The sequence below is a fragment of the Hydractinia symbiolongicarpus genome, chromosome 11, assembly GCF_029227915.1.
Source record: "Hydractinia symbiolongicarpus strain clone_291-10 chromosome 11, HSymV2.1, whole genome shotgun sequence".
Lineage (NCBI taxonomy): Eukaryota > Metazoa > Cnidaria > Hydrozoa > Anthoathecata > Hydractiniidae > Hydractinia > Hydractinia symbiolongicarpus.
In genome coordinates, this window is record NC_079885.1 from 16,210,312 (window position 1) to 16,237,694 (window position 27,383).

The 27,383-nt window shown below is 40.7% G+C and overlaps 45 non-coding genes and 3 pseudogenes across 45 annotated transcripts; all 48 read left to right on the plus strand.

Moving 5' to 3' along the window:
• The first annotated feature begins 89 nt into the window (after window positions 1-89).
• On the plus strand, window positions 90-208 carry LOC130618226 (5S ribosomal RNA). The gene has a single exon (XR_008979301.1). It is a non-coding gene; the product is annotated as a 5S ribosomal RNA (ribosomal RNA).
• A 450-nt stretch (window positions 209-658) lies between these two features.
• Window positions 659-777, plus strand: LOC130616495 (5S ribosomal RNA). The gene has a single exon (XR_008977577.1). It is a non-coding gene; the product is annotated as a 5S ribosomal RNA (ribosomal RNA).
• Window positions 778-1,227: 450 nt separating this feature from the next.
• LOC130616404 (5S ribosomal RNA) lies at window positions 1,228-1,346 on the plus strand. Its single transcript, XR_008977487.1, has one exon. It is a non-coding gene; the product is annotated as a 5S ribosomal RNA (ribosomal RNA).
• A 450-nt stretch (window positions 1,347-1,796) lies between these two features.
• LOC130616366 (5S ribosomal RNA) lies at window positions 1,797-1,915 on the plus strand. Its single transcript, XR_008977448.1, has one exon. It is a non-coding gene; the product is annotated as a 5S ribosomal RNA (ribosomal RNA).
• Window positions 1,916-2,365: 450 nt separating this feature from the next.
• LOC130617941 (5S ribosomal RNA) lies at window positions 2,366-2,484 on the plus strand. Its single transcript, XR_008979017.1, has one exon. It is a non-coding gene; the product is annotated as a 5S ribosomal RNA (ribosomal RNA).
• A 450-nt stretch (window positions 2,485-2,934) lies between these two features.
• LOC130616405 (5S ribosomal RNA) lies at window positions 2,935-3,053 on the plus strand. Its single transcript, XR_008977488.1, has one exon. It is a non-coding gene; the product is annotated as a 5S ribosomal RNA (ribosomal RNA).
• A 450-nt stretch (window positions 3,054-3,503) lies between these two features.
• LOC130616368 (5S ribosomal RNA) lies at window positions 3,504-3,622 on the plus strand. The gene has a single exon (XR_008977450.1). It is a non-coding gene; the product is annotated as a 5S ribosomal RNA (ribosomal RNA).
• Window positions 3,623-4,072: 450 nt separating this feature from the next.
• On the plus strand, window positions 4,073-4,191 carry LOC130617942 (5S ribosomal RNA). Its single transcript, XR_008979018.1, has one exon. It is a non-coding gene; the product is annotated as a 5S ribosomal RNA (ribosomal RNA).
• A 450-nt stretch (window positions 4,192-4,641) lies between these two features.
• LOC130616406 (5S ribosomal RNA) lies at window positions 4,642-4,760 on the plus strand. The gene has a single exon (XR_008977489.1). It is a non-coding gene; the product is annotated as a 5S ribosomal RNA (ribosomal RNA).
• Window positions 4,761-5,210: 450 nt separating this feature from the next.
• On the plus strand, window positions 5,211-5,329 carry LOC130617189 (5S ribosomal RNA). The gene has a single exon (XR_008978267.1). It is a non-coding gene; the product is annotated as a 5S ribosomal RNA (ribosomal RNA).
• Window positions 5,330-5,779: 450 nt separating this feature from the next.
• Window positions 5,780-5,898, plus strand: LOC130617943 (5S ribosomal RNA). Its single transcript, XR_008979019.1, has one exon. It is a non-coding gene; the product is annotated as a 5S ribosomal RNA (ribosomal RNA).
• Window positions 5,899-6,348: 450 nt separating this feature from the next.
• Window positions 6,349-6,467, plus strand: LOC130617071 (5S ribosomal RNA). Its single transcript, XR_008978150.1, has one exon. It is a non-coding gene; the product is annotated as a 5S ribosomal RNA (ribosomal RNA).
• Window positions 6,468-6,917: 450 nt separating this feature from the next.
• Window positions 6,918-7,036, plus strand: LOC130617227 (5S ribosomal RNA). The gene has a single exon (XR_008978305.1). It is a non-coding gene; the product is annotated as a 5S ribosomal RNA (ribosomal RNA).
• Window positions 7,037-7,486: 450 nt separating this feature from the next.
• Window positions 7,487-7,605, plus strand: LOC130616903 (5S ribosomal RNA). Its single transcript, XR_008977983.1, has one exon. It is a non-coding gene; the product is annotated as a 5S ribosomal RNA (ribosomal RNA).
• Window positions 7,606-8,055: 450 nt separating this feature from the next.
• Window positions 8,056-8,174, plus strand: LOC130617927 (5S ribosomal RNA). Its single transcript, XR_008979002.1, has one exon. It is a non-coding gene; the product is annotated as a 5S ribosomal RNA (ribosomal RNA).
• Window positions 8,175-8,733: 559 nt separating this feature from the next.
• LOC130617361 (5S ribosomal RNA) lies at window positions 8,734-8,852 on the plus strand. The gene has a single exon (XR_008978438.1). It is a non-coding gene; the product is annotated as a 5S ribosomal RNA (ribosomal RNA).
• A 450-nt stretch (window positions 8,853-9,302) lies between these two features.
• Window positions 9,303-9,421, plus strand: LOC130618049 (5S ribosomal RNA). The gene has a single exon (XR_008979125.1). It is a non-coding gene; the product is annotated as a 5S ribosomal RNA (ribosomal RNA).
• Window positions 9,422-9,871: 450 nt separating this feature from the next.
• Window positions 9,872-9,990, plus strand: LOC130616843 (5S ribosomal RNA). Its single transcript, XR_008977922.1, has one exon. It is a non-coding gene; the product is annotated as a 5S ribosomal RNA (ribosomal RNA).
• Window positions 9,991-10,432: 442 nt separating this feature from the next.
• Window positions 10,433-10,551, plus strand: LOC130618522 (5S ribosomal RNA; annotated as a pseudogene).
• Window positions 10,552-11,001: 450 nt separating this feature from the next.
• On the plus strand, window positions 11,002-11,120 carry LOC130616844 (5S ribosomal RNA). Its single transcript, XR_008977923.1, has one exon. It is a non-coding gene; the product is annotated as a 5S ribosomal RNA (ribosomal RNA).
• Window positions 11,121-11,570: 450 nt separating this feature from the next.
• On the plus strand, window positions 11,571-11,689 carry LOC130615959 (5S ribosomal RNA). The gene has a single exon (XR_008977044.1). It is a non-coding gene; the product is annotated as a 5S ribosomal RNA (ribosomal RNA).
• Window positions 11,690-12,139: 450 nt separating this feature from the next.
• On the plus strand, window positions 12,140-12,258 carry LOC130618549 (5S ribosomal RNA; annotated as a pseudogene).
• Window positions 12,259-12,708: 450 nt separating this feature from the next.
• LOC130617237 (5S ribosomal RNA) lies at window positions 12,709-12,827 on the plus strand. Its single transcript, XR_008978315.1, has one exon. It is a non-coding gene; the product is annotated as a 5S ribosomal RNA (ribosomal RNA).
• Window positions 12,828-13,277: 450 nt separating this feature from the next.
• LOC130616967 (5S ribosomal RNA) lies at window positions 13,278-13,396 on the plus strand. Its single transcript, XR_008978045.1, has one exon. It is a non-coding gene; the product is annotated as a 5S ribosomal RNA (ribosomal RNA).
• Window positions 13,397-13,846: 450 nt separating this feature from the next.
• On the plus strand, window positions 13,847-13,965 carry LOC130616845 (5S ribosomal RNA). Its single transcript, XR_008977924.1, has one exon. It is a non-coding gene; the product is annotated as a 5S ribosomal RNA (ribosomal RNA).
• A 442-nt stretch (window positions 13,966-14,407) lies between these two features.
• On the plus strand, window positions 14,408-14,526 carry LOC130618286 (5S ribosomal RNA). Its single transcript, XR_008979360.1, has one exon. It is a non-coding gene; the product is annotated as a 5S ribosomal RNA (ribosomal RNA).
• Window positions 14,527-14,976: 450 nt separating this feature from the next.
• On the plus strand, window positions 14,977-15,095 carry LOC130617534 (5S ribosomal RNA). The gene has a single exon (XR_008978612.1). It is a non-coding gene; the product is annotated as a 5S ribosomal RNA (ribosomal RNA).
• Window positions 15,096-15,545: 450 nt separating this feature from the next.
• Window positions 15,546-15,664, plus strand: LOC130617466 (5S ribosomal RNA). Its single transcript, XR_008978544.1, has one exon. It is a non-coding gene; the product is annotated as a 5S ribosomal RNA (ribosomal RNA).
• A 450-nt stretch (window positions 15,665-16,114) lies between these two features.
• LOC130618322 (5S ribosomal RNA) lies at window positions 16,115-16,233 on the plus strand. Its single transcript, XR_008979395.1, has one exon. It is a non-coding gene; the product is annotated as a 5S ribosomal RNA (ribosomal RNA).
• A 450-nt stretch (window positions 16,234-16,683) lies between these two features.
• LOC130616847 (5S ribosomal RNA) lies at window positions 16,684-16,802 on the plus strand. Its single transcript, XR_008977927.1, has one exon. It is a non-coding gene; the product is annotated as a 5S ribosomal RNA (ribosomal RNA).
• Window positions 16,803-17,252: 450 nt separating this feature from the next.
• On the plus strand, window positions 17,253-17,371 carry LOC130616407 (5S ribosomal RNA). Its single transcript, XR_008977490.1, has one exon. It is a non-coding gene; the product is annotated as a 5S ribosomal RNA (ribosomal RNA).
• A 450-nt stretch (window positions 17,372-17,821) lies between these two features.
• Window positions 17,822-17,940, plus strand: LOC130616369 (5S ribosomal RNA). Its single transcript, XR_008977451.1, has one exon. It is a non-coding gene; the product is annotated as a 5S ribosomal RNA (ribosomal RNA).
• Window positions 17,941-18,390: 450 nt separating this feature from the next.
• Window positions 18,391-18,509, plus strand: LOC130617944 (5S ribosomal RNA). Its single transcript, XR_008979020.1, has one exon. It is a non-coding gene; the product is annotated as a 5S ribosomal RNA (ribosomal RNA).
• Window positions 18,510-18,959: 450 nt separating this feature from the next.
• On the plus strand, window positions 18,960-19,078 carry LOC130618303 (5S ribosomal RNA). Its single transcript, XR_008979376.1, has one exon. It is a non-coding gene; the product is annotated as a 5S ribosomal RNA (ribosomal RNA).
• A 450-nt stretch (window positions 19,079-19,528) lies between these two features.
• LOC130616904 (5S ribosomal RNA) lies at window positions 19,529-19,647 on the plus strand. The gene has a single exon (XR_008977984.1). It is a non-coding gene; the product is annotated as a 5S ribosomal RNA (ribosomal RNA).
• Window positions 19,648-20,097: 450 nt separating this feature from the next.
• Window positions 20,098-20,216, plus strand: LOC130617928 (5S ribosomal RNA). The gene has a single exon (XR_008979004.1). It is a non-coding gene; the product is annotated as a 5S ribosomal RNA (ribosomal RNA).
• Window positions 20,217-20,666: 450 nt separating this feature from the next.
• LOC130617363 (5S ribosomal RNA) lies at window positions 20,667-20,785 on the plus strand. The gene has a single exon (XR_008978440.1). It is a non-coding gene; the product is annotated as a 5S ribosomal RNA (ribosomal RNA).
• A 450-nt stretch (window positions 20,786-21,235) lies between these two features.
• Window positions 21,236-21,354, plus strand: LOC130617929 (5S ribosomal RNA). The gene has a single exon (XR_008979005.1). It is a non-coding gene; the product is annotated as a 5S ribosomal RNA (ribosomal RNA).
• Window positions 21,355-21,804: 450 nt separating this feature from the next.
• LOC130617364 (5S ribosomal RNA) lies at window positions 21,805-21,923 on the plus strand. The gene has a single exon (XR_008978441.1). It is a non-coding gene; the product is annotated as a 5S ribosomal RNA (ribosomal RNA).
• Window positions 21,924-22,373: 450 nt separating this feature from the next.
• Window positions 22,374-22,492, plus strand: LOC130617930 (5S ribosomal RNA). Its single transcript, XR_008979006.1, has one exon. It is a non-coding gene; the product is annotated as a 5S ribosomal RNA (ribosomal RNA).
• Window positions 22,493-22,942: 450 nt separating this feature from the next.
• LOC130617365 (5S ribosomal RNA) lies at window positions 22,943-23,061 on the plus strand. The gene has a single exon (XR_008978443.1). It is a non-coding gene; the product is annotated as a 5S ribosomal RNA (ribosomal RNA).
• Window positions 23,062-23,511: 450 nt separating this feature from the next.
• Window positions 23,512-23,630, plus strand: LOC130618053 (5S ribosomal RNA). Its single transcript, XR_008979129.1, has one exon. It is a non-coding gene; the product is annotated as a 5S ribosomal RNA (ribosomal RNA).
• A 450-nt stretch (window positions 23,631-24,080) lies between these two features.
• LOC130617366 (5S ribosomal RNA) lies at window positions 24,081-24,199 on the plus strand. Its single transcript, XR_008978444.1, has one exon. It is a non-coding gene; the product is annotated as a 5S ribosomal RNA (ribosomal RNA).
• A 450-nt stretch (window positions 24,200-24,649) lies between these two features.
• Window positions 24,650-24,768, plus strand: LOC130616968 (5S ribosomal RNA). The gene has a single exon (XR_008978047.1). It is a non-coding gene; the product is annotated as a 5S ribosomal RNA (ribosomal RNA).
• A 450-nt stretch (window positions 24,769-25,218) lies between these two features.
• Window positions 25,219-25,337, plus strand: LOC130618190 (5S ribosomal RNA). The gene has a single exon (XR_008979264.1). It is a non-coding gene; the product is annotated as a 5S ribosomal RNA (ribosomal RNA).
• Window positions 25,338-25,779: 442 nt separating this feature from the next.
• On the plus strand, window positions 25,780-25,898 carry LOC130616848 (5S ribosomal RNA). Its single transcript, XR_008977928.1, has one exon. It is a non-coding gene; the product is annotated as a 5S ribosomal RNA (ribosomal RNA).
• Window positions 25,899-26,348: 450 nt separating this feature from the next.
• LOC130615961 (5S ribosomal RNA) lies at window positions 26,349-26,467 on the plus strand. Its single transcript, XR_008977047.1, has one exon. It is a non-coding gene; the product is annotated as a 5S ribosomal RNA (ribosomal RNA).
• A 450-nt stretch (window positions 26,468-26,917) lies between these two features.
• Window positions 26,918-27,036, plus strand: LOC130618550 (5S ribosomal RNA; annotated as a pseudogene).
• The last annotated feature ends 347 nt before the right edge of the window (window positions 27,037-27,383 follow it).

The window sequence follows — 27,383 nt, forward strand, 5'->3', positions numbered from 1 at the left end:
GATGATTCAGTCAAGAAATATGACCTTTAAAGTTTAAACCATTTTCGATGTAATGTGCTAATAAATCGTAGATATCTGCCCGTTTGTTTGTCTACGACCATACCACGATGAACCCACCTGTTCTCGTCCGATCACGGAAGTTAAGCATCGTCGGGCCGGGATAGTACTTGGATGTTGAACCGCCTGGGAACTCCCGGTGTCGTAGTCTATTGACTTTTTCACGTTACATTATTTATCATTACGACTGTGACGTATCTTTTTTACGCAATAGCCGCTGAGTAAATCAAGTAAGGGACGTGATTATAAGTTTCTTTCCCTTCAAAACGGCTACAATCTGGATGCAATAAATGCGCCACGGTGCAAATGAATGGATTACGAGCATCAGACAAAGAAAATGGCGATGTAGTTGCTTTGCTATATAACTTTGTCATATGAAAATTAAGTCTACAAGTACCATAGATTGCCTTCGTTGGAACTTTTTACCGGAAATCTTAAAGCGCATGGTTGTCGTAATTAATGGATAGCGCCTGAAAAGAGCTTTCAAATGCACATAAACACGACCTATTTGGAATGATTCAGTCAAGAAATATAACCTTTAAAGTTTAAACCATTTTTGATGTAATGTGCTAATAAATCGTAGATATCTGCCCGTTTGTTTGTCTACGACCATACCACGATGAACACACCTGTTCTCGTCCGATCACGGAAGTTAAGCATCGTCGGGCCGGGATAGTACTTGGATGGAGGACCGCCTGGGAACTTCCGGTGTCGTAGGCTATTGACTTTTTCACGTTTTATTATTTATCATTACGACTGTGACGTATCTTTTTTACGCAATAGCCGCTGAGTGAATCAAGTAAGGGACATGATTAGAAGTTTCTTTCCCTTAAAAAGGGCTACAACCTTGCTGCAATAAATGCGCCACGTCGCAAATGAATGGATTAAGAGCGTCAGACAAAGAAAATGGCGATGTAGTTGCTTTGCTAATTAACTTTGTCATATGAAAATTAAGTCTGCAAGTACCCTAGATTGCCTTCGTTGGAACTTTTTACCGGAAATCTTAAAGCGCATTATTGTCGTAAAGAATCGATAGCGCTTAAAAAGAGCTTTCAAATGCACATAAACACGACCTATTTCCGATCACCCAGTCAAGAAATATGACCTTTAAAATTTGAACCATTTTCGATGTAATGTGCTGATAAATCGTAGATATCTGCCCGTATGCTTGTCTACGACCATACCACGATGAACACACCTGTTTTCGTCCGATCACGGAAGTTAAGCATCGTTGGGCCGGGATAGTACTTGGATGGGGCACCGCCTGGGAACTCCCGGTGTCGTAGGCTATTGACTTTTTCACGTTACATTATTTATCATTACGACTGTGATGTATCTTTTTTACGCAATAGCCGCTGAGTAAATCAAGTAAGGGACGTGATTGGAAGTTTCTTTCCCTTCAAAACGGCTACAATCTGGCTGCAATAAATGTGCCACGTCGCAAATGAATGGATTACGAGCGTCAGACAAAGAAAATGGCGATGTAGTTAATTTGCTAATTAACTTTGTCATATGAAAATTAAGTCTATAAGTGCCCTAGATTGCCTTCGTTGGAACTTTTTACTGGAAATCTTAAAGCGCATTATTGTCGTAACGAATCGATAGCGCTTAAAAAGCGCTTTCAAATGCACATAAACACGATCTATTTCCGATCACCCAGTCAAGAAATATGACCTTTAAAGTTTGAACCATTTTCGATGTAATGTGCTAAAAAAACGTAGATATCTGCCCGTATGCTTGTCTACGACCATACCACGATGAACACACCTGTTCTCGTTCGATCACGGAAGTTAAGCATCGTCGGGCCGGGATAGTACTTGGATGGGGGACCGCCTCGGAACTCCCGGTGTCGTAGGCTAATGACTTTTTCACGTTACATTATTTATCATTACGACTGTGACGTATCTTTTTTACGCAATAGCCGCTGAGTAAATCAAGTAAGGGACAGGATTAGAAATTGCTTTCCCTTCAAAACGGCTACAATCTTGCTGCAATAAATGCGCCACGTCGCAAATGAATGGATTAGGAGCATCAGAAAAAGAAAATGGCGATGTAGTTGCTTTGCTAATTAACTTTGTCATATGAAAATTAAGTCTGCAAGTACCCTTGATTGCCTTCGTTGGAACTTTTTACCGGAAATCTTAAAGCGCATTATTGTCGTAAAGAATCGATAGCGCTTAAAAAGCGCTTTCAAATGCACATAAACACGACCTATTTCCGATCACCCAGTCAAGAAATATGACCTTTAAAGTTTGAACCATTTTAGATGTAATGTGCTAATAAATCGTAGATATCTGCCCGTATGCTTGTCTACGACCATACCACGATGAACACACCTGTTCTCGTCCGATCACGGAAGTTAAGCATCGTCGGGTCGGGATAGTACTTGGATGGGGCACCGCCTGGGAACTCCCGGCGGCGTAGGCTATTGACTTTTTCACGTTACATTATTTATCATTACGACTGTGACGTATCTTTTTTACGCAATAGCCGCTGAGTGAATCAAGTAAGGGACATGATTAGAAGTTTCTTTCCCTTAAAAAAGGCTACAATTTTGCTGCAATAAATGCGCCACGTCGCAAATGAATGGATTAAGAGCGTCAGACAAAGAAAATGGCGATGTAGTTACTTTGCTAATTAACTTTGTCATATGAAAATTAAGTCTGAAAGTACACTAGATTGCCTTCGTTGGAACTTTTTACCGGTAATCTTAAAGCGCATGGTTGTCGTTAATAATGGATAGCGCTTGAAAAGAGCTTTCAAATGCACAAAAACACGACCTATTTCGGATAATCCAGTCAAGAAATATGACCTTTAAAGTTTAAACAATTTTCGATGTAATGTGCTAATAAATCGTCGATATCTGCCCGTTTGTTTGTCTACGACCATACCACGATGAACACACCTGTTTTCGTCCGATCACGGAAGTTAAGCATCGTTGGGCCGGGATAGTACTTGGATGGGGCACCGCCTGGGAACTCCCGGTGTCGTAGGCTATTGACTTTTTCACGTTACATTATTTATCATTACGACTGTGATGTATCTTTTTTACGCAATAGCCGCTGAGTAAATCAAGTAAGGGACGTGATTGGAAGTTTCTTTCCCTTCAAAACGGCTACAATCTGGCTGCAATAAATGTGCCACGTCGCAAATGAATGGATTACGAGCGTCAGACAAAGAAAATGGCGATGTAGTTAATTTGCTAATTAACTTTGTCATATGAAAATTAAGTCTATAAGTGCCCTAGATTGCCTTCGTTGGAACTTTTTACTGGAAATCTTAAAGCGCATTATTGTCGTAACGAATCGATAGCGCTTAAAAAGCGCTTTCAAATGCACATAAACACGATCTATTTCCGATCACCCAGTCAAGAAATATGACCTTTAAAGTTTGAACCATTTTCGATGTAATGTGCTAAAAAAACGTAGATATCTGCCCGTATGCTTGTCTACGACCATACCACGATGAACACACCTGTTCTCGTTCGATCACGGAAGTTAAGCATCGTCGGGCCGGGATAGTACTTGGATGGGGGACCGCCTCGGAACTCCCGGTGTCGTAGGCTAATGACTTTTTCACGTTACATTATTTATCATTACGACTGTGACGTATCTTTTTTACGCAATAGCCGCTGAGTAAATCAAGTAAGGGATAGGATTAGAAATTGCTTTCCCTTCAAAACGGCTACAATCTTGCTGCAATAAATGCGCCACGTCGCAAATGAATAGATTAGGAGCATCAGAAAAAGAAAATGGCGATGTAGTTGCTTTGCTAATTAACTTTGTCATATGAAAATTAAGTCTGCAAGTACCCTTGATTGCCTTCGTTGGAACTTTTTACCGGAAATCTTAAAGCGCATTATTGTCGTAAAGAATCGATAGCGCTTAAAAAGCGCTTTCAAATGCACATAAACACGACCTATTTCCGATCACCCAGTCAAGAAATATGACCTTTAAAGTTTGAACCATTTTAGATGTAATGTGCTAATAAATCGTAGATATCTGCCCGTATGCTTGTCTACGACCATACCACGATGAACACACCTGTTCTCGTCCGATCACGGAAGTTAAGCATCGTCGGGTCGGGATAGTACTTGGATGGGGCACCGCCTGGGAACTCCCGGCGGCGTAGGCTATTGACTTTTTCACGTTTTATTATTTATCATTACGACTGTGACGTATCTTTTTTACGCAATAGCCGCTGAGTGAATCAAGTAAGGGACATGATTAGAAGTTTCTTTCCCTTAAAAAAGGCTACAATCTTGCTGCAATAAATGCGCCACGTCGCAAATGAATGGATTAAGAGCGTCAGACAAAGAAAATGGCGATGTAGTTACTTTGCTAATTAACTTTGTCATATGAAAATTAAGTCTGAAAGTACACTAGATTGCCTTCGTTGGAACTTTTTACCGGTAATCTTAAAGCGCATGGTTGTCGTTAATAATGGATAGCGCTTGAAAAGAGCTTTCAAATGCACAAAAACACGACCTATTTCGGATAATCCAGTCAAGAAATATGACCTTTAAAGTTTAAACAATTTTCGATGTAATGTGCTAATAAATCGTCGATATCTGCCCGTTTGTTTGTCTACGACCATACCACGATGAACACACCTGTTTTCGTCCGATCACGGAAGTTAAGCATCGTTGGGCCGGGATAGTACTTGGATGGGGCACCGCCTGGGAACTCCCGGTGTCGTAGGCTATTGACTTTTTCACGTTACATTATTTATCATTACGACTGTGATGTATCTTTTTTACGCAATAGCCGCTGAGTAAATCAAGTAAGGGACGTGATTGGAAGTTTCTTTCCCTTCAAAACGGCTACAATCTGGCTGCAATAAATGTGCCACGTCGCAAATGAATGGATTACGAGCGTCAGACAAAGAAAATGGCGATGTAGTTAATTTGCTAATTAACTTTGTCATATGAAAATTAAGTCTATAAGTGCCCTAGATTGCCTTCGTTGGAACTTTTTACTGGAAATCTTAAAGCGCATTATTGTCGTAACGAATCGATAGCGCTTAAAAAGCGCTTTCGAATGCACATAAACACGATCTATTTCCGATCACCCAGTCAAGAAATATGACCTTTAAAGTTTGAACCATTTTCGATGTAATGTGCTAAAAAAACGTAGATATCTGCCCGTATGCTTGTCTACGACCATACCACGATGAACACACCTGTTCTCGTTCGATCACGGAAGTTAAGCATCGTCGGGCCGGGATAGTACTTGGATGGGGGACTGCCTCGGAACTCCCGGTGTCGTAGGCTAATGACTTTTTCACGTTACATTATTTATCATTACGACTGTGACGTATCTTTTTTTCGCAATAGCCGCTGAGTAAATCAAGTAAGGGACAGGATTAGAAATTGCTTTCCCTTCAAAACGGCTACAATCTTGCTGCAATAAATGCGCCACGTCGCAAATGAATGGATTAGGAGCATCAGAAAAAGAAAATGGCGATGTAGTTGCTTTGCTAATTAACTTTGTCATATGAAAATTAAGTCTGCAAGTACCCTTGATTGCCTTCGTTGGAACTTTTTACCGGAAATCTTAAAGCGCATTATTGTCGTAAAGAATCGATAGCGCTTAAAAAGCGCTTTCAAATGCACATAAACACGACCTATTTCCGATCACCCAGTCAAGAAATATGACCTTTAAAGTTTGAACCATTTTAGATGTAATGTGCTAATAAATCGTAGATATCTGCCCGTATGCTTGTCTACGACCATACCACGATGAACACACCTGTTCTCGTCCGATCACGGAAGTTAAGCATCGTCGGGTCGGGATAGTACTTGGATGGGGCACCGCCTGGGAACTCCCGGCGGCGTAGGCTATTGACTTTTTCACGTTACATTATTTATCATTACGACTGTGACGTATCTTTTTTAGGCAATAGCCGCTGAGTAAATCAAGTAAGGGAAGTGATTAGAAGTTTCTTTCCCTTCAAAACGGCTACAATCTGGCTGCAATAAATGCGCCACGTCGCAAATGAATGGATTACGAGCGTCAGACAAAGAAAATGGCGATGTAGTTAATTTGCTAATTAACTTTGTCATATGAAAATTAAGTCTGCAAGTACCCTAGATTGCCTTCGTTGAAACTTTTTACCGGAAATCTTAAAGCGCCTTATTGTCGTAAAGAATCGATAGCGCTTAGAAAGAGCTTTCAAATGCACATAAACACGATCTATTTCCGATCACCCAGTCAAGAAATTTGACCTTTAAAGTTTAAACCATTTTCGATATAATGTGCTAATAAATCGTAGATATCTGCCCGTTTGTTTGTCTACGACCATACCACGATGAACACACCTGTTCTCGTCCGATCACGGAAGTTAAGCATCGTCGGGCCGGGATAGTACTTGGATGGGGAACTGCCTGGGAACTTCCGGTGTCGTAGGCTATTGACTTTTTCACGTTTTATTATTTATCATTACGACTGTGACGTATCTTTTTTACGCAATAGCCGCTGAGTAAATCAAGTAAAGGACAGGATTAGAAATTGCTTTCCCTTCAAAACGGCTATAATCTTGCTGCAATAAATGCGCCACGTCGCAAATGAATGGATTAGGAGCATCAGAAAAAGAAAATGGCATTGTAGTTGCTTTGCTAATTAACTTTGTCATATGAAAATTAAGTCTGCAAGTACCCTTGATTGCCTTCGTTGGAACTTTTTACCGGAAATCTTAAAGCGCATCATTGTCGTAAAGAATCGATAGCGCTTAAAAAGCACTTTCAAATGCACATAAACACGACCTATTTCCGATCACCCAGTCAAGAAATATGACCTTTAAAGTTTGAACCATTTTAGATGTAATGTGCTAATAAATCGTAGATATCTGCCCGTATGCTTGTCTACGACAATACCACGATGAACACACCTGTTCTCGTCCGATCACGGAAGTTAAGCATCGTCGGGCCGGAATAGTACTTGGATGGGGAACTGCCTGGGAACTTCCGGTGTCGTAGGCTATTGACTTTTTCACGTTTTATTATTTATCATTACGACTGTGACGTATCTTTTTTACGCAATAGCCGCTGAGGGAATCAAGTAAGGGACATGATTAGAAGTTTCTTTCCCTTAAAAAAGGCTACAATCTTGCTGCAATAAATGCGCCACGTCGCAAATGAATGGATTAAGAGCGTCAGACAAAGAAAATGGCGATGTAGTTACTTTGCTAATTAACTTTGTCATATGAAAATTAAGTCTGAAAGTACACTAGATTGCCTTCGTTGGAACTTTTTACCGGTAATCTTAAAGCGCATGGTTGTCGTTAATAATGGATAGCGCTTGAAAAGAGCTTTCAAATGCACAAAAACACGACCTATTTCGGATAATTCAGTCAAGAAATATGACCTTTAAAGTTTAAACAATTTTCGATGTAATGTGCTAATAAATCGTCGATATCTGCCCGTTTGTTTGTCTACGACCATACCACGATGAACACACCTGTTTTCGTCCGATCACGGAAGTTAAGCATCGTCGGGCCGGGATAGTACTTGGATGGGGCACCGCCTGGGAACTCCCGGTGTTGTAGGCTATTGACTTTTTCACGTTACATTATTTATCATTACGACTGTGATGTATCTTTTTTACGCAATAGCCGCTCAGTAAATCAAGTAAGGGACGTGATTGGAAGTTTCTTTCCCTTCAAAACGGCTACAATCTGGCTGCAATAAATGCGCCACGTCGCAAAAGAATGTATTACGAGCGTCAGACAAAGAAAATAGCGATGTAGTTAATTTGCTAATTAACTTTGTCATATGAAAATTAAGTCTGCAAGTACCCTAGATTGCCTTCGTTGGAACTTTTTACCGGAAATCTTAAAGCGCATTATTGTCGTAACGAATCGATACCGCTTAAAAAGCGCTTTCAAATGCACATAAACACGATCTATTTCCGATCACCCAGTCAAGAAATATGACCTTTAAAGTTTGAACCATTTTCGATGTAATGTGCTAAAAAAACGTAGATATCTGCCCGTATGCTTGTCTACGACCATACCACGATGAACACACCTGTTCTCGTTCGATCACGGAAGTTAAGCATCGTCGGGCCGGGATAGAACTTGGATGGGGGACCGCCTCGGAACTCCCGGTGTCGTAGGCTATACCACGATGAACACACCTGTTCTCGTCCGATCACGGAAGTTAAGCATCGTCGGGCCGGGATAGTACTTGGATGGGGAACTGCCTGGGAACTTCCGGTGTCGTAGGCTATTGACTTTTTCACGTTTTATTATTTATCATTACGACTGTGACGTATCTTTTTTACGCAATAGCCGCTGAGTAAATCAAGTAAAGGACAGGATTAGAAATTGCTTTCCCTTCAAAACGGCTATAATCTTGCTGCAATAAATGCGCCACGTCGCAAATGAATGGATTAGGAGCATCAGAAAAAGAAAATGGCATTGTAGTTGCTTTGCTAATTAACTTTGTCATATGAAAATTAAGTCTGCAAGTACCCTTGATTGCCTTCGTTGGAACTTTTTACCGGAAATCTTAAAGCGCATCATTGTCGTAAAGAATCGATAGCGCTTAAAAAGCACTTTCAAATGCACATAAACACGACCTATTTCCGATCACCCAGTCAAGAAATATGACCTTTAAAGTTTGAACCATTTTAGATGTAATGTGCTAATAAATCGTAGATATCTGCCCGTATGCTTGTCTACGACCATACCACGATGAACACACCTGTTCTCGTCCGATCACGGAAGTTAAGCATCGTCGGGCCGGGATAGTACTTGGATGGGGCACCGCCTGGGAACTCCCGGCGGCGTAGGCTATTGACTTTTTCACGTTACATTATTTATCATTACGACTGTGACGTATCTTTTTTACGCAATAGCCGCTGAGTAAATCAAGTAAGGGACGTGATTAGAAGTTTCTTTCCCTTCAAAACGGCTACAATCTGGCTGCAATAAATGCGCCACGTCGCAAATGAATGGATTACGAGCGTCAGACAAAGAAAATGGCGATGTAGTTAATTTGCTAATTAACTTTGTCATATGAAAATTAAGTCTGCAAGTACCCTAGATTGCCTTCGTTGAAACTTTTTACCGGAAATCTTAAAGCGCATTATTGTCGTAAAGAATCGATAGCGCTTAGAAAGAGCTTTCAAATGCACATAAACACGATCTATTTCCGATCACCCAGTCAAGAAATATGACCTTTAAAGTTTGAACCATTTTTGATGTAATGTGCTAATAAATCGTAGATATCTGCCCGTATGCTTGTCTAAGACCATACCACGATGAACACACCTGTTCTCGTCCGATCACGGAAGTTAAGCATCGTCGGGCCGGGATAGTACTTGGATGGGGGACCGCCTTGGAACTGCCGGTGTCGTAGGCTATTGACTTTTTCACGTTAAATTATTTATCATTACGACTGTGACGTATCTTTTTTACGCAATAGCCGCTGAGTAAATCAAGTAAGGGACGTGATTAGAAGTTTCTTTCCCTTCAAAACGGCTACGATCTGGCTGCAATAAATGCGCCACGTAGCAAATGAATGTATTACGAGCGTCAGACAAAGAAAATGGCGATGTAGTTAATTTGCTAATTAACTTTGTCATATGAAAATTAAGTCTGAAAGTACCCTAGATTGCCTTCGTTGGAACTTTTTACCGGAAGTTTTAAAGCGCATGGTTGTCGTAAATAATGGATAGTGCTTGAAAAGAGCTTTCAATTGCACATAAACACGACCTATTTCGGATAATCCAGTCAAGAAATATGACCTTTAAAGTTTGAACCATTTTCGATGTAATGTGCTAATAAATCGTAAATATCTGCCGGTATGCTTGTCTACGACCATACCACGATGAACACACCTGTTCTCGTCCGATCACGGAAGTTAAGCATCGTCGGGCCGAGATAGTACTTGGATGGGGAACCGCCTGGGAACTCCCGGTGTCGTAGGCTATTGACTTTTTCACGTTACATTATTTATCATTACGACTGTGACGTATCTTTTTTACGCAATAGCCGCTGGGTAAATCAAGTAAGGGACATGATTATAAGTTTCTTCCCCTTCAAAACGGCTAAAATCTGGCTGCAATAAATGCGCCACGTCGCAGATGAATGGATTAAGAGCGTCAGACATGCGATGCAGTTACTTTGCTAATTAACTTTGTCATATGAAAATTAAGTCTGAAAGTACCCTAGATTGCCTTCGTTAGAACTTTTTACCGGAAATCTTAAAGGGCATGGTTGTCGTAAATAATGGGTAGCTCTTGAAAAGAGCTTTCAAATGCACATAAACACGACCTATTTCGGATAATCCCGTCAAGAAATATGACCTTTAAAGTTTGAACCATTTTCGATGTAATGTGCTAATAAATCGTAGATATCTGCCCGTATGCTTTTATACGACTATACCACGATAAACACACCTGTTCTCGTCCGATCACGGAAGTTAAGCATCGTCGGGCCGGGATAGTACTTGGATGGGGGACCGCCTTGGAACTGCCGGTGTCGTAGGCTATTGACTTTTTCACGTTAAATTATTTATCATTACGACTGTGACGTATCTTTTTTACGCAATAGCCGCTGAGTAAATCAAGTAAGGGACGTGATTAGAAGTTTCTTTCCCTTCAAAACGGCTACGATCTGGCTGCAATAAATGCGCCACGTAGCAAATGAATGGATTACGAGCGTCAGACAAAGAAAATGGCGATGTAGTTAATTTGCTAATTAACTTTGTCATATGAAAATTAAGTCTGAAAGTACCCTAGATTGCCTTCGTTGGAACTTTTTACCGGAAGTTTTAAAGCGCATGGTTGTCGTAAATAATGGATAGTGCTTGAAAAGAGCTTTCAATTGCACATAAACACGACCTATTTCCGATCACCCAGTCAAGAAATATGACCTTTAAAGTTTGAACCATTTTCGATGTAATGTGCTAATAAATCGTAAATATCTGCCGGTATGCTTGTCTACGACCATACCACGATGAACACACCTGTTCTCGTCCGATCACGGAAGTTAAGCATCGTCGGGCCGAGATAGTACTTGGATGGGGAACCGCCTGGGAACTCCCGGTGTCGTAGGCTATTGACTTTTTCACGTTACATTATTTATCATTACGACTGTGACGTATCTTTTTTACGCAATAGCCGCTGGGTAAATCAAGTAAGGGACGTGATTATAAGTTTCTTCCCCTTCAAAACGGCTAAAATCTGGCTGCAATAAATGCGCCACGTCGCAAATGAATGGATTACGAGCGTCAGACAAAGAAAATGGCGATGTAGTTAATTTGCTAATTAACTTTGTCATATGAAAATTAAGTCTGCAAGTACCCTAGATTGCCTTCGTTGGAACTTTTTACCGGAAATCTTAAAGCGCATTATTGTCGTAAAGAATCGATAGCGCTTAAAAAGAGCTTTCAAATGCACATAAACACGACCTATTTCCGATCACCCAGTCAAGAAATATGACCTTTAAATTTTGAACTATTTGCGATGTAATGTGCTAATAAATCGTAGATATCTTCCCGTATGCTTGTCTACGACCATACCACGATGAACACACCTGTTCTCGTCCGATCACGGAAGTTAAGCATCGTCGGGCCGGGATAGTACTTGGATGGGGCACCGCCTGGGAACTCCCGGTGTCGTAGGCTATTGACTTTTTCACGTTACATTATTTATCATTACAACTGTGACGTATCTTTTTTACGCAATAGACGCTGAGTAAATCAAGTAAGGGACGTGATTAGAAGTTTCTTTCCCTTCAAAACGGCTACAATCTTGCTGCAATAAATGCGCCACGACGCAAGTGAATGCATTACGAGCGTCAGACAAAGAAAATGGCGATGTAGTTAATTTGCTAATTAACTTTGTCATATGAAAATTAAGTCTGAAAGTACCCTTGATTGCCTTCGTTGGAACTTTTTACCGGAAATCTTAAAGCGCATTGTTGTCGTAAATAATGGATAGCGCTTGAAAAGAGCTTTCAAATGCACATAAACACGACCTATTTCGGATAATCTAGTCAGGAAATATGACCTTTAAAGTTTAAACCATTTTCGATGTAATGTGCTAATAAATCGTAGATATCTGCCCGTTTGTTTGTCTACGACCATACCACGATGAACACACATGTTCTCGTCCGATCACGGAAGTTAAACATCGTCGGGGCGGGATAGTACTTGGAGGGGGAACCGCCTGGGAACTCCCGGTGTCGTAGGCTATTGACTTTTTCACGTTACATTATTTATCATTACGACTGTGACGTATCTTTTTTACGCAATAGACGCTGAGTAAATCAAGTAAGGGACATGATTTGAAGTTGCTTTCCCTTCAAAACGGCTACAATCTTGCTGCAATAAATGCGCCACGTCGCAAATGAATGGATTACGAGCATCAAACAAAGAAAATGGCGATGTAATTGCTTTGCTAATTAACTTTGTCATATGAAAATTAAGTCTGCAAGTACCCTAGATTGCCTTCGTTGGAACTTTTTACCGGAAATCTTAAAGCGCATTATTGTCGTAAAGAATTGATAGCGCTTAAAAAGCGCTTTCAAATGCACATAAACACGACCTATTTCCGATCACCCAGTCAAGAAATATGACCTTTAAAGTTTGAACCATTTTAGATGTAATGTGCTAATAAATCGTAGATATCTGCCCGTATGCTTGTCTACGACCATACCACGATGAACACACCTGTTCTCGTCCGATCACGGAAGTTAAGCATCGTCGGGCCGGGATAGTACTTGGATGGGACACCGCCTGGGAACTCCCGGCGGCGTAGGCTATTGACTTTTTCACGTTACATTATTTATCATTACGACTGTGACGTATCTTTTTTACGCAATAGCCGCTGAGTAAATCAAGTAAGGGACGTGATTAGAAGTTTCTTTCCCTTCAAAACGGCTACAATCTGGCTGCAATAAATGCGCCACGTCGCAAATGAATGGATTACGAGCGTCAGACAAAGAAAATGGCCATGTAGTTAATTTGCTAATTAACTTTGTCATATGAAAATTAAGTCTGCAAGTACCCTAGATTGCCTTCGATGAAACTTTTTACCGGAAATCTTAAAGCGCATTATTGTCGTAAAGAATCGATAGCGCTTAGAAAGAGCTTTCAAATGCACATAAACACGATCTATTTCCGATCACCCAGTCAAGAAATATGACCTTTAAAGTTTGAACCATTTTTGATGTAATGTGCTAATAAATCGTAGATATCTGCCCGTATGCTTGTCTACGACCATACCACGATGAACACACCTGTTCTCGTCCGATCACGGAAGTTAAGCATCGTCGGGCCGGGATAGTACTTGGATGGGGGACCGCCTTGGAACTGCCGGTGTCGTAGGCTATTGACTTTTTCACGTTAAATTATTTATCATTCCGACTGTGACGTATCTTTTTTACGCAATAGCCGCTGAGTAAATCAAGTAAGGGACGTGATTAGAAGTTTCTTTCCCTTCAAAACGGCTACGATCTGGCTGCAATAAATGCGCCACGTAGCAAATGAATGGATTACGAGCGTCAGACAAAGAAAATGGCGATGTAGTTAATTTGCTAATTAACTTTGTCATATGAAAATTAAGTCTGAAAGTACCCTAGATTGCCTTCGTTGGAACTTTTTACCGGAAGTTTTAAAGCGCATGGTTGTCGTAAATAATGGATAGTGCTTGAAAAGAGCTTTCAATTGCACATAAACACGACCTATTTCGGATAATCCAGTCAAGAAATATGACCTTTAAAGTTTGAACCATTTTCGATGTAATGTGATAATAAATCGTAAATATCTGCCGGTATGCTTGTCTACGACCATACCACGATGAACACACCTGTTCTCGTCCGATCACGGAAGTTAAGCATCGTCGGGCCGAGATAGTACTTGGATGGGGAACCGCCTGGGAACTCCCGGTGTCGTAGGCTATTGACTTTTTCACGTTACATTATTTATCATTACGACTGTGACGTATCTTTTTTACGCAATAGCCGCTGGGTAAATCAAGTAAGGGACGTGATTATAAGTTTCTTCCCCTTCAAAACGGCTAAAATCTGGCTGCAATAAATGCGCCACGTCGCAGATGAATGGATTAAGAGCGTCAGACATGCGATGCAGTTCCTTTGCTAATTAACTTTGTCATATGAAAATTAAGTCTGAAAGTACCCTAGATTGCCTTCGTTAGAACTTTTTACCGGAAATCTTAAAGGGCATGGTTGTCGTAAATAATGGGTAGCTCTTGAAAAGAGCTTTCAAATGCACATAAACACGACCTATTTCGGATAATCCCGTAAAGAAATATGACCTTTAAAGTTTGAACCATTTTCGATGTAATGTGCTAATAAATCGTAGATATCTGCCCGTATGCTTTTATACGACTATACCACGATGAACACACCTGTTCTCGTCCGATCACGGAAGTTAAGCATCGTCGGGCCGGGATAGTACTTGGATGGGGGACCGCCTTGGAACTGCCGGTGTCGTAGGCTATTGACTTTTTCACGTTAAATTATTTATCATTACGACTGTGACGTATCTTTTTTACGCAATAGCCGCTGAGTAAATCAAGTAAGGGACGTGATTAGAAGTTTCTTTCCCTTCAAAACGGCTACGATCTGGCTGCAATAAATGCGCCACGTAGCAAATGAATGGATTACGAGCGTCAGACAAAGAAAATGGCGATGTAGTTAATTTGCTAATTAACTTTGTCATATGAAAATTAAGTCTGAAAGTACCCTAGATTGCCTTCGTTGGAACTTTTTACCGGAAGTTTTAAAGCGCATGGTTGTCGTAAATAATGGATAGTGCTTGAAAAGAGCTTTCAATTGCACATAAACACGACCTATTTCGGATAATCCAGTCAAGAAATATGACCTTTAAAGTTTGAACCATTTTCGATGTAATGTGCTAATAAATCGTAAATATCTGCCGGTATGCTTGTCTACGACCATATCACGATGAACACACCTGTTCTCGTCCGATCACGGAAGTTAAGCATCGTCGGGCCGAGATAGTACTTGGATGGGGAACCGCCTGGGAACTCCCGGTGTCGTAGGCTATTGACTTTTTCACGTTACATTATTTATCATTACGACTGTGACGTATCTTTTTTGCGCAATAGCCGCTGGGTAAATCAAGTAAGGGACGTGATTATAAGTTTCTTCCCCTTCAAAACGGCTAAAATCTGGCTGCAATAAATGCGCCACGTCCCAAATGAATGGATTACGAGCGTCAGACAAAGAAAATGGCGATGTAGTTAATTTGCTAATTAACTTTGTCATATGAAAATTAAGTCTGCAAGTACCCTAGATTGCCTTCGTTGGAACTTTTTACCGGAAATCTTAAAGCGCATTATTGTGGTAAAGAATCGATAGCGCTTAAAAAGAGCTTTCAAATGCACATAAACACGACCTATTTCCGATCACCCAGTCAAGAAATATGACCTTTAAATTTTGAACTATTTGCGATGTAATGTGCTAATAAATCGTAGATATCTTCCCGTATGCTTGTCTACGACCATACCACGATGAACACACCTGTTCTCGTCCGATCACGGAAGTTAAGCATCGTCGGGCCGGGATAGTACTTGGATGGGGCAACGCCTGGGAACTCCCGGTGTCGTAGGCTATTGACTTTTTCACGTTACATTATTTATCATTACAACTGTGACGTATCTTTTTTACGCAATAGACGCTGAGTAAATCAAGTAAGGGACGTGATTAGAAGTTTCTTTCCCTTCAAAACGGCTACAATCTTGCTGCAATAAATGCGCCACGACGCAAGTGAATGCATTACGAGCGTCAGACAAAGAAAATGGCGATGTAGTTAATTTGCTAATTAACTTTGTCATATGAAAATTAAGTCTGAAAGTACCCTTGATTGCCTTCGTTGGAACTTTTTACCGGAAATCTTAAAGCGCATGGTTGTCGTAAATAATGGATAGCGCTTGAAAAGAGCTTTCAAATGCACATAAACACGACCTATTTCGGATAATCTAGTCAGGAAATATGACCTTTAAAGTTTAAACCATTTTCGATGTAATGTGCTAATAAATTGTAGATATCTGCCCGTTTGTTTGTCTACGACCATACCACGATGAACACACATGTTCTCGTCCGATCACGGAAGTTAAACATCGTCGGGGCGGGATAGTACTTGGATGGGGAACCGCCTGGGAACTCCCGGTGTCGTAGGCTATTGACTTTTTCACGTTACATTATTTATCATTACGATTGTGACGTATCTTTTTTACGCAATAGCCGCTGAGTAAATCAAGTAAGGGACGTGATTAGAAGTTTCTTTCCCTTCAAAACGGCTACGATCTGGCTGCAATAAATGCGCCACGTAGCAAATGAATGGATTACGAGCGTCAGACAAAGAAAATGGCGATGTAGTTAATTTGCTAATTAACTTTGTCATATGAAAATTAAGTCTGAAAGTACCCTAGATTGCCTTCGTTGGAACTTTTTACCGGAAGTTTTAAAGCGCATGGTCGTCGTAAATAATGGATAGTGCTTGAAAAGAGCTTTCAATTGCACATAAACACGACCTACTTCGGATAATCCAGTCAAGAAATATGACCTTTAAAGTTTGAACCATTTTCGATGTAATGTGCTAATAAATCGTAAATATCTGCCGGTATGCTTGTCTACGACCATACCACGATGAACACACCTGTTCTCGTCCGATCACGGAAGTTAAGCATCGTCGGGCCGAGATAGTACTTGGATGGGGAACCGCCTGGGAACTCCCGGTGTCGTAGGCTATTGACTTTTTCACGTTACATTATTTATCATTACGACTGTGACGTATCTTTTTTACGCAATAGCCGCTGAGTGAATCAAGTAAGGGACATGATTAGAAGTTTCTTTCCCTTAAAAAAGGCTACAATCTTGCTGCAATAAATGCGCCACGTCGCAAATGAATGGATTAAGAGCGTCAGACAAAGAAAATGGCGATGTAGTTACTTTGCTAATTAACTTTGTCATATGAAAATTAAGTCTGAAAGTACACTAGATTGCCTTCGTTGGAACTTTTTACCGGTAATCTTAAAGCGCATGGTTGTCGTTAATAATGGATAGCGCTTGAAAAGAGCTTTCAAATGCACAAAAACACGACCTATTTCGGATAATCCAGTCAAGAAATATGACCTTTAAAGTTTAAACAATTTTCGATGTAATGTGCTAATAAATCGTCGATATCTGCCCGTTTGTTTGTCTACGACCATACCACGATGAACACACCTGTTTTCGTCCGATCACGGAAGTTAAGCATCGTTGGGCCGGGATAGTACTTGGATGGGGCACCGCCTGGGAACTCCCGGTGTCGTAGGCTATTGACTTTTTCACGTTACATTATTTATCATTACGACTGTGATGTATCTTTTTTACGCAATAGCCGCTGAGTAAATCAAGTAAGGGACGTGATTGGAAGTTTCTTTCCCTTCAAAACGGCTACAATCTGGCTGCAATAAATGTGCCACGTCGCAAATGAATGGATTACGAGCGTCAGACAAAGAAAATGGCGATGTAGTTAATTTGCTAATTAACTTTGTCATATGAAAATTAAGTCTATAAGTGCCCTAGATTGCCTTCGTTGGAACTTTTTACTGGAAATCTTAAAGCGCATTATTGTCGTAACGAATCGATAGCGCTTAAAAAGCGCTTTCAAATGCACATAAACACGATCTATTTCCGATCACCCAGTCAAGAAATATGACCTTTAAAGTTTGAACCATTTTCGATGTAATGTGCTAAAAAAACGTAGATATCTGCCCGTATGCTTGTCTACGACCATACCACGATGAACACACCTGTTCTCGTTCGATCACGGAAGTTAAGCATCGTCGGGCCGGGATAGTACTTGGATGGGGGACCGCCTCGGAACTCCCGGTGTCGTAGGCTAATGACTTTTTCACGTTACATTATTTATCATTACGACTGTGACGTATCTTTTTTACGCAATAGCCGCTGAGTAAATCAAGTAAGGGACAGGATTAGAAATTGCTTTCCCTTCAAAACGGCTACAATCTTGCTGCAATAAATGCGCCACGTCGCAAATGAATGGATTAGGAGCATCAGAAAAAGAAAATGGCGATGTAGTTGCTTTGCTAATTAACTTTGTCATATGAAAATTAAGTCTGCAAGTACCCTTGATTGCCTTCGTTGGAACTTTTTACCGGAAATCTTAAAGCGCATTATTGTCGTAAAGAATCGATAGCGCTTAAAAAGCGCTTTCAAATGCACATAAACACGACCTATTTCCGATCACCCAGTCAAGAAATATGACCTTTAAAGTTTGAACCATTTTAGATGTAATGTGCTAATAAATCGTAGATATCTGCCCGTATGCTTGTCTACGACCATACCACGATGAACACACCTGTTCTCGTCCGATCACGGAAGTTAAGCATCGTCGGGTCGGGATAGTACTTGGATGGGGCACCGCCTGGGAACTCCCGGCGGCGTAGGCTATTGACTTTTTCACGTTACATTATTTATCATTACGACTGTGACGTATCTTTTTTAGGCAATAGCCGCTGAGTAAATCAAGTAAGGGAAGTGATTAGAAGTTTCTTTCCCTTCAAAACGGCTACAATCTGGCTGCAATAAATGCGCCACGTCGCAAATGAATGGATTACGAGCGTCAGACAAAGAAAATGGCGATGTAGTTAATTTGCTAATTAACTTTGTCATATGAAAATTAAGTCTGCAAGTACCCTAGATTGCCTTCGTTGAAACTTTTTACCGGAAATCTTAAAGCGCCTTATTGTCGTAAAGAATCGATAGCGCTTAGAAAGAGCTTTCAAATGCACATAAACACGATCTATTTCCGATCACCCAGTCAAGAAATTTGACCTTTAAAGTTTAAACCATTTTCGATATAATGTGCTAATAAATCGTAGATATCTGCCCGTATGCTTTTATACGACTATACCACGATGAACACACCTGTTCTCGTCCGATCACGGAAGTTAAGCATCGTCGGGCCGGGATAGTACTTGGATGGGGAACTGCCTGGGAACTTCCGGTGTCGTAGGCTATTGACTTTTTCACGTTTTATTATTTATCATTACGACTGTGACGTATCTTTTTTACGCAATAGCCGCTGAGTAAATCAAGTAAAGGACATGATTAGAAGTTTCTTTCCCTTAAAAAAGGCTACAATCTTGCTGCAATAAATGCGCCACGTCGCAAATGAATGGATTAAGAGCGTCAGACAAAGAAAATGGCGATGTAGTTACTTTGCTAATTAACTTTGTCATATGAAAATTAAGTCTGAAAGTACACTAGATTGCCTTCGTTGGAACTTTTTACCGGTAATCTTAAAGCGCATGGTTGTCGTTAATAATGGATAGCGCTTGAAAAGAGCTTTCAAATGCACAAAAACACGACCTATTTCGGATAATCCAGTCAAGAAATATGACCTTTAAAGTTTAAACAATTTTCGATGTAATGTGCTAATAAATCGTCGATATCTGCCCGTTTGTTTGTCTACGACCATACCACGATGAACACACCTGTTTTCGTCCGATCACGGAAGTTAAGCATCGTCGGGCCGGGATAGTACTTGGATGGGGCACCGCCTGGGAACTCCCGGTGTTGTAGGCTATTGACTTTTTCACGTTACATTATTTATCATTACGACTGTGATGTATCTTTTTTACGCAATAGCCGCTCAGTAAATCAAGTAAGGGACGTGATTGGAAGTTTCTTTCCCTTCAAAACGGCTACAATCTGGCTGCAATAAATGCGCCACGTCGCAAAAGAATGTATTACGAGCGTCAGACAAAGAAAATAGCGATGTAGCTAATTTGCTAATTAACTTTGTCATATGAAAATTAAGTCTGCAAGTACCCTAGATTGCCTTCGTTGGAACTTTTTACCGGAAATCTTAAAGCGCATTATTGTCGTAACGAATCGATACCGCTTAAAAAGCGCTTTCAAATGCACATAAACACGATCTATTTCCGATCACCCAGTCAAGAAATATGACCTTTAAAGTTTGAACCATTTTCGATGTAATGTGCTAAAAAAACGTAGATATCTGCCCGTATGCTTGTCTACGACCATACCACGATGAACACACCTGTTCTCGTTCGATCACGGAAGTTAAGCATCGTCGGGCCGGGATAGAACTTGGATGGGGGACCGCCTCGGAACTCCCGGTGTCGTAGGCTATTGACTTTTTCACGTTACATTATTTATCATTACGACTGTGACGTATCTTTTTTACGCAATAGCCGCTGAGTAAATCAAGTAAGGGACATGATTAGAAATTGCTTTCCCTTCAAAACGGCTACAATCTTGCTGCAATAAATGCGCCACGTCGCAAATGAATGGATTAGGAGCATCAGAAAAAGAAAATGGCGATGTAGTTGCTTTGCTAATTAACTTTGTCATATGAAAATTAAGTCTGCAAGTACCCTAGATTGCCTTCGTTGGAACTTTTTACCGGAAATCTTAAAGCGCATTTTTGTCGTAAAGAATTGATAGCGCTTAAAAAGCGCTTTCAAATGCACATAAACACGACCTATTTCCGATCACCCAGTCAAGAAATATGACCTTTAAAGTTTGAACCATTTTAGATTTAATGTGCTAATAAATCGTAGATATCTGCCCGTATGCTTGTCTACGACCATACCACGATGAACACACCTGTTCTCGTCCGATCACGGAAGTTAAGCATCGTCGGGCCGGGATAGTACTTGGATGGGGCACCGCCTGGGAACTCCCGGCGGCGTAGGCTATTGACTTTTTCACGTTACATTATTTATCATTACGACTGTGACGTATCTTTTTTACGCAATAGCCGCTGAGTAAATCAAGTAAGGGACGTGATTAGAAGTTTCTTTCCCTTCAAAACGGCTACAATCTGGCTGCAATAAATGCGCCACGTCGCAAATGAATGGATTACGAGCGTCAGACAAAGAAAATGGCGATGTAGTTAATTTGCTAATTAACTTTGTCATATGAAAATTAAGTCTGCAAGTACCCTAGATTGCCTTCGTTGAAACTTTTTACCGGAAATCTTAAAGCGCATTATTGTCGTAAAGAATCGATAGCGCTTAGAAAGAGCTTTCAAATGCACATAAACACGATCTATTTCCGATCACCCAGTCAAGAAATATGACCTTTAAAGTTTGAACCATTTTTGATGTAATGTGCTAATAAATCGTAGATATCTGCCCGTATGCTTGTCTACGACCATACCACGATGAACACACCTGTTCTCGTTCGATCACGGAAGTTAAGCATCGTCGGGCCGGGATAGAACTTGGATGGGGGACCGCCTCGGAACTCCCGGTGTCGTAGGCTATTGACTTTTTCACGTTACATTATTTATCATTACGACTGTGACGTATCTTTTTTACGCAATAGCCGCTGAGTAAATCAAGTAAGGGACATGATTAGAAATTGCTTTCCCTTCAAAACGGCTACAATCTTGCTGCAATAAATGCGCCACGTCGCAAATGAATGGATTAGGAGCATCAGAAAAAGAAAATGGCGATGTAGTTGCTTTGCTAATTAACTTTGTCATATGAAAATTAAGTCTGCAAGTACCCTAGATTGCCTTCGTTGGAACTTTTTACCGGAAATCTTAAAGCGCATTTTTGTCGTAAAGAATTGATAGCGCTTAAAAAGCGCTTTCAAATGCACATAAACACGACCTATTTCCGATCACCCAGTCAAGAAATATGACCTTTAAAGTTTGAACCATTTTAGATGTAATGTGCTAATAAATCGTAGATATCTGCCCGTATGCTTGTCTACGACCATACCACGATGAACACACCTGTTCTCGTCCGATCACGGAAGTTAAGCATCGTCGGGCCGGGATAGTACTTGGATGGGGCACCGCCTGGGAACTCCCGGCGGCGTAGGCTATTGACTTTTTCACGTTACATTATTTATCATTACGACTGTGACGTATCTTTTTTACGCAATAGCCGCTGAGTAAATCAAGTAAGGGACGTGATTAGAAGTTTCTTTCCCTTCAAAACGGCTACAATCTGGCTGCAATAAATGCGCCACGTCGCAAATGAATGGATTACGAGCGTCAGACAAAGAAAATGGCGATGTAGTTAATTTGCTAATTAACTTTGTCATATGAAAATTAAGTCTGCAAGTACCCTAGATTGCCTTCGTTGAAACTTTTTACCGGAAATCTTAAAGCGCATTATTGTCGTAACGAATCGATACCGCTTAAAAAGCGCTTTTAAATGCACATAAACACGATCTATTTCCGATCACCCAGTCAAGAAATATGACCTTTAAAGTTTGAACCATTTTCGATGTAATGTGCTAAAAAAACGTAGATAACTGCCCGTATGCTTGTCTACGACCATACCACGATGAACACACCTGTTCTCGTTCGATCACGGAAGTTAAGCATCGTCGGGCCGGGATAGAACTTGGATGGGGGACCGCCTCGGAACTCCCGGTGTCGTAGGCTATTGACTTTTTCACGTTACATTATTTATCATTACGACTGTGACGTATCTTTTTTACGCAATAGCCGCTGAGTAAATCAAGTAAGGGACATGATTAGAAATTGCTTTCCCTTCAAAACGGCTACAATCTTGCTGCAATAAATGCGCCACGTCGCAAATGAATGGATTAGGAGCATCAGAAAAAGAAAATGGCGATGTAGTTGCTTTGCTAATTAACTTTGTCATATGAAAATTAAGTCTGCAAGTACCCTAGATTGCCTTCGTTGGAACTTTTTACCGGAAATCTTAAAGCGCATTTTTGTCGTAAAGAATTGATAGCGCTTAAAAAGCGCTTTCAAATGCACATAAACACGACCTATTTCCGATCACCCAGTCAAGAAATATGACCTTTAAAGTTTGAACCATTTTAGATGTAATGTGCTAATAAATCGTAGATATCTGCCCGTATGCTTGTCTACGACCATACCACGATGAACACACCTGTTCTCGTCCGATCACGGAAGTTAAGCATCGTCGGGCCGGGATAGTACTTGGATGGGGCACCGCCTGGGAACTCCCGGCGGCGTAGGCTATTGACTTTTTCACGTTACATTATTTATCATTACGACTGTGACGTATCTTTTTTACGCAATACCCGCTGAGTAAATCAAGTAAGGGACGTGATTAGAAGTTTCTTTCCCTTCAAAACGGCTACAATCTGGCTGCAATAAATGCGCCACGTCGCAAATGAATGGATTACGAGCGTCAGACAAAGAAAATGGCGATGTAGTTAATTTGCTAATTAACTTTGTCATATGAAAATTAAGTCTGCAAGTACCCTAGATTGCCTTCGTTGAAACTTTTTACCGGAAATCTTAAAGCGCATTATTGTCGTAAAGAATCGATAGCGCTTAGAAAGAGCTTTCAAATGCACATAAACACGATCTATTTCCGATCACCCAGTCAGGAAATATGACCTTTAAAGTTTGAACCATTTTTGATGTAATGTGCTAATAAATCGTAGATATCTGCCCGTATGCTTGTCTACGACCATACCACGATGAACACACCTGTTCTCGTTTGATCACGGAAGTTAAGCATCGTCGGGCCGGGATAGAACTTGGATGGGGGACCGCCTCGGAACTCCCGGTGTCGTAGGCTATTGACTTTTTCACGTTACATTATTTATCATTACGACTGTGACGTATCTTTTTTACGCAATAGCCGCTGAGTAAATCAAGTAAGGGACATGATTAGAAATTGCTTTCCCTTCAAAACGGCTACAATCTTGCTGCAATAAATGCGCCACGTCGCAAATGAATGGATTAGGAGCATCAGAAAAAGAAAATGGCGATGTAGTTGCTTTGCTAATTAACTTTGTCATATGAAAATTAAGTCTGCAAGTACCCTAGATTGCCTTCGTTGGAACTTTTTACCGGAAATCTTAAAGCGCATTTTTGTCGTAAAGAATTGATAGCGCTTAAAAAGCGCTTTCAAATGCACATAAACACGACCTATTTCCGATCACCCAGTCAAGAAATATGACCTTTAAAGTTTGAACCATTTTAGATGTAATGTGCTAATAAATCGTAGATATCTGCCCGTATGCTTGTCTACGACCATACCACGATGAACACACCTGTTCTCGTCCGATCACGGAAGTTAAGCATCGTCGGGCCGGGATAGTACTTGGATGGGGCACCGCCTGGGAACTCCCGGCGGCGTAGGCTATTGACTTTTTCACGTTACATTATTTATCATTACGACTGTGACGTATCTTTTTTACGCAATAGCCGCTGAGTAAATCAAGTAAGGGACGTGATTAGAAGTTTCTTTCCCTTCAAAACGGCTACAATCTGGCTGCAATAAATGCGCCACGTCGCAAATGAATGGATTACGAGCGTCAGACAAAGAAAATGGCGATGTAGTTAATTTGCTAATTAACTTTGTCATATGAAAATTAAGTCTGCAAGTACCCTAGATTGCCTTCGTTGAAACTTTTTACCGGAAATCTTAAAGCGCATTATTGTCGTAAAGAATCGATAGCGCTTAGAAAGAGCTTTCAAATGCACATAAACACGATCTATTTCCGATCACCCAGTCAAGAAATATGACCTTTAAAGTTTGAACCATTTTTGATGTAATGTGCTAATAAATCGTAGATATCTGCCCGTATGCTTGTCTACGACCATACCACGATGAACACACCTGTTCTCGTCCGATCACGGAAGTTAAGCATCGTCGGGCCGGGATAGTACTTGGATGGGGGACCGCCTTGGAACTGCCGGTGTCGTAGGCTATTGACTTTTTCACGTTAAATTATTTATCATTACGACTGTGACGTATCTTTTTTACGCAATAGCCGCTGAGTAAATCAAGTAAGGGACGTGATTAGAAGTTTCTTTCCCTTCAAAACGGCTACGATCTGGCTGCAATAAATGCGCCACGTAGCAAATGAATGTATTACGAGCGTCAGACAAAGAAAATGGCGATGTAGTTAATTTGCTAATTAACTTTGTCATATGAAAATTAAGTCTGAAAGTACCCTAGATTGCCTTCGTTGGAACTTTTTACCGGAAGTTTTAAAGCGCATGGTTGTCGTAAATAATGGATAGTGCTTGAAAAGAGCTTTCAATTGCACATAAACACGACCTATTTCGGATAATCCAGTCAAGAAATATGACCTTTAAAGTTTGAACCATTTTCGATGTAATGTGCTAATAAATCGTAAATATCTGCCAGTATGCTTGTCTACGACCATACCACGATGAGCACACCTGTTCTCGTCCGATCACGGAAGTTAAGCATCGTCGGGCCGAGATAGTAATTGGATGGGGAACCGCCTGGGAACTCCCGGTGTCGTAGGCTATTGACTTTTTCACGTTACATTATTTATCATTACGACTGTGACGTATCTTTTTTACGCAATAGCCGCTGGGTAAATCAAGTAAGGGACGTGATTATAAGTTTCTTCCCCTTCAAAACGGCTAAAATCTGGCTGCAATAAATGCGCCACGTCGCAGATGAATGGATTAAGAGCGTCAGACATGCGATGCAGTTACTTTGCTAATTAACTTTGTCATATGAAAATTAAGTCTGAAAGTACCCTAGATTGCCTTCGTTAGAACTTTTTACCGGAAATCTTAAAGGGCATGGTTGTCGTAAATAATGGGTAGCTCTTGAAAAGAGCTTTCAAATGCACATAAACACGACCTATTTTGGATAATCCCGTCAAGAAATATGACCTTTAAAGTTTGAACCATTTTCGATGTAATGTGCTAATAAATCGTAAATATCTGCCGGTATGCTTGTCTACGACCATACCACGATGAACACACCTGTTCTCGTCCGATCACGGAAGTTAAGCATCGTCGGGCCGAGATAGTACTTGGATGGGGAACCGCCTGGGAACTCCCGGTGTCGTAGGCTATTGACTTTTTCACGTTACATTATTTATCATTACGACTGTGACGTATCTTTTTTACGCAATAGCCGCTGGGTAAATCAAGTAAGGGACGTGATTATAAGTTTCTTCCCCTTCAAAACGGCTAAAATCTGGCTGCAATAAATGCGCCACGTCGCAAATGAATGGATTACGAGCGTCAGACAAAGAAAATGGCGATGTAGTTAATTTGCTAATTAACTTTGTCATATGAAAATTAAGTCTGCAAGTACCCTAGATTGCCTTCGTTGGAACTTTTTACCGGAAATCTTAAAGCGCATTATTGTCGTAAAGAATCGATAGCGCTTAAAAAGAGCTTTCAAATGCACATAAACACGACCTATTTCCGATCACCCAGTCAAGAAATATGACCTTTAAATTTTGAACTATTTGCGATGTAATGTGCTAATAAATCGTAGATATCTTCCCGTATGCTTGTCTACGACCATACCACGATGAACACACCTGTTCTCGTCCGATCACGGAAGTTAAGCATCGTCGGGCCGGGATAGTACTTGGATGGGGCACCGCCTGGGAACTCCCGGTGTCGTAGGCTATTGACTTTTTCACGTTACATTATTTATCATTACAACTGTGACGTATCTTTTTTACGCAATAGACGCTGAGTAAATCAAGTAAGGGACGTGATTAGAAGTTTCTTTCCCTTCAAAACGGCTACAATCTTGCTGCAATAAATGCGCCACGACGCAAGTGAATGCATTACGAGCGTCAGACAAAGAAAATGGCGATGTAGTTAATTTGCTAATTAACTTTGTCATATGAAAATTAAGTCTGAAAGTACCCTTGATTGCCTTCGTTGGAACTTTTTACCGGAAATCTTAAAGCGCATGGTTGTCGTAAATAATGGATAGCGCTTGAAAAGAGCTTTCAAATGCACATAAACACGACCTATTTCGGATAATCTAGTCAGGAAATATGACCTTTAAAGTTTAAACCATTTTCGATGTAATGTGCTAATAAATCGTAGATATCTGCCCGTTTGTTTGTCTACGACCATACCACGATGAACACACATGTTCTCGTCCGATCACGGAAGTTAAACATCGTCGGGGCGGGATAGTACTTGGAGGGGGAACCGCCTGGGAACTCCCGGTGTCGTAGGCTATTGACTTTTTCACGTTACATTATTTATCATTACGACTGTGACGTATCTTTTTTACGCAATAGACGCTGAGTAAATCAAGTAAGGGACATGATTTGAAGTTGCTTTCCCTTCAAAACGGCTACAATCTTGCTGCAATAAATGCGCCACGTCGCAAATGAATGGATTACGAGCATCAAACAAAGAAAATGGCGATGTAGTTGCTTTGCTAATTAACTTTGTCATATGAAAATTAAGTCTGCAAGTACCCTAGATTGCCTTCGTTGGAACTTTTTACCGGAAATCTTAAAGCGCATTATTGTCGTAAAGAATTGATAGCGCTTAAAAAGCGCTTTCAAATGCACATAAA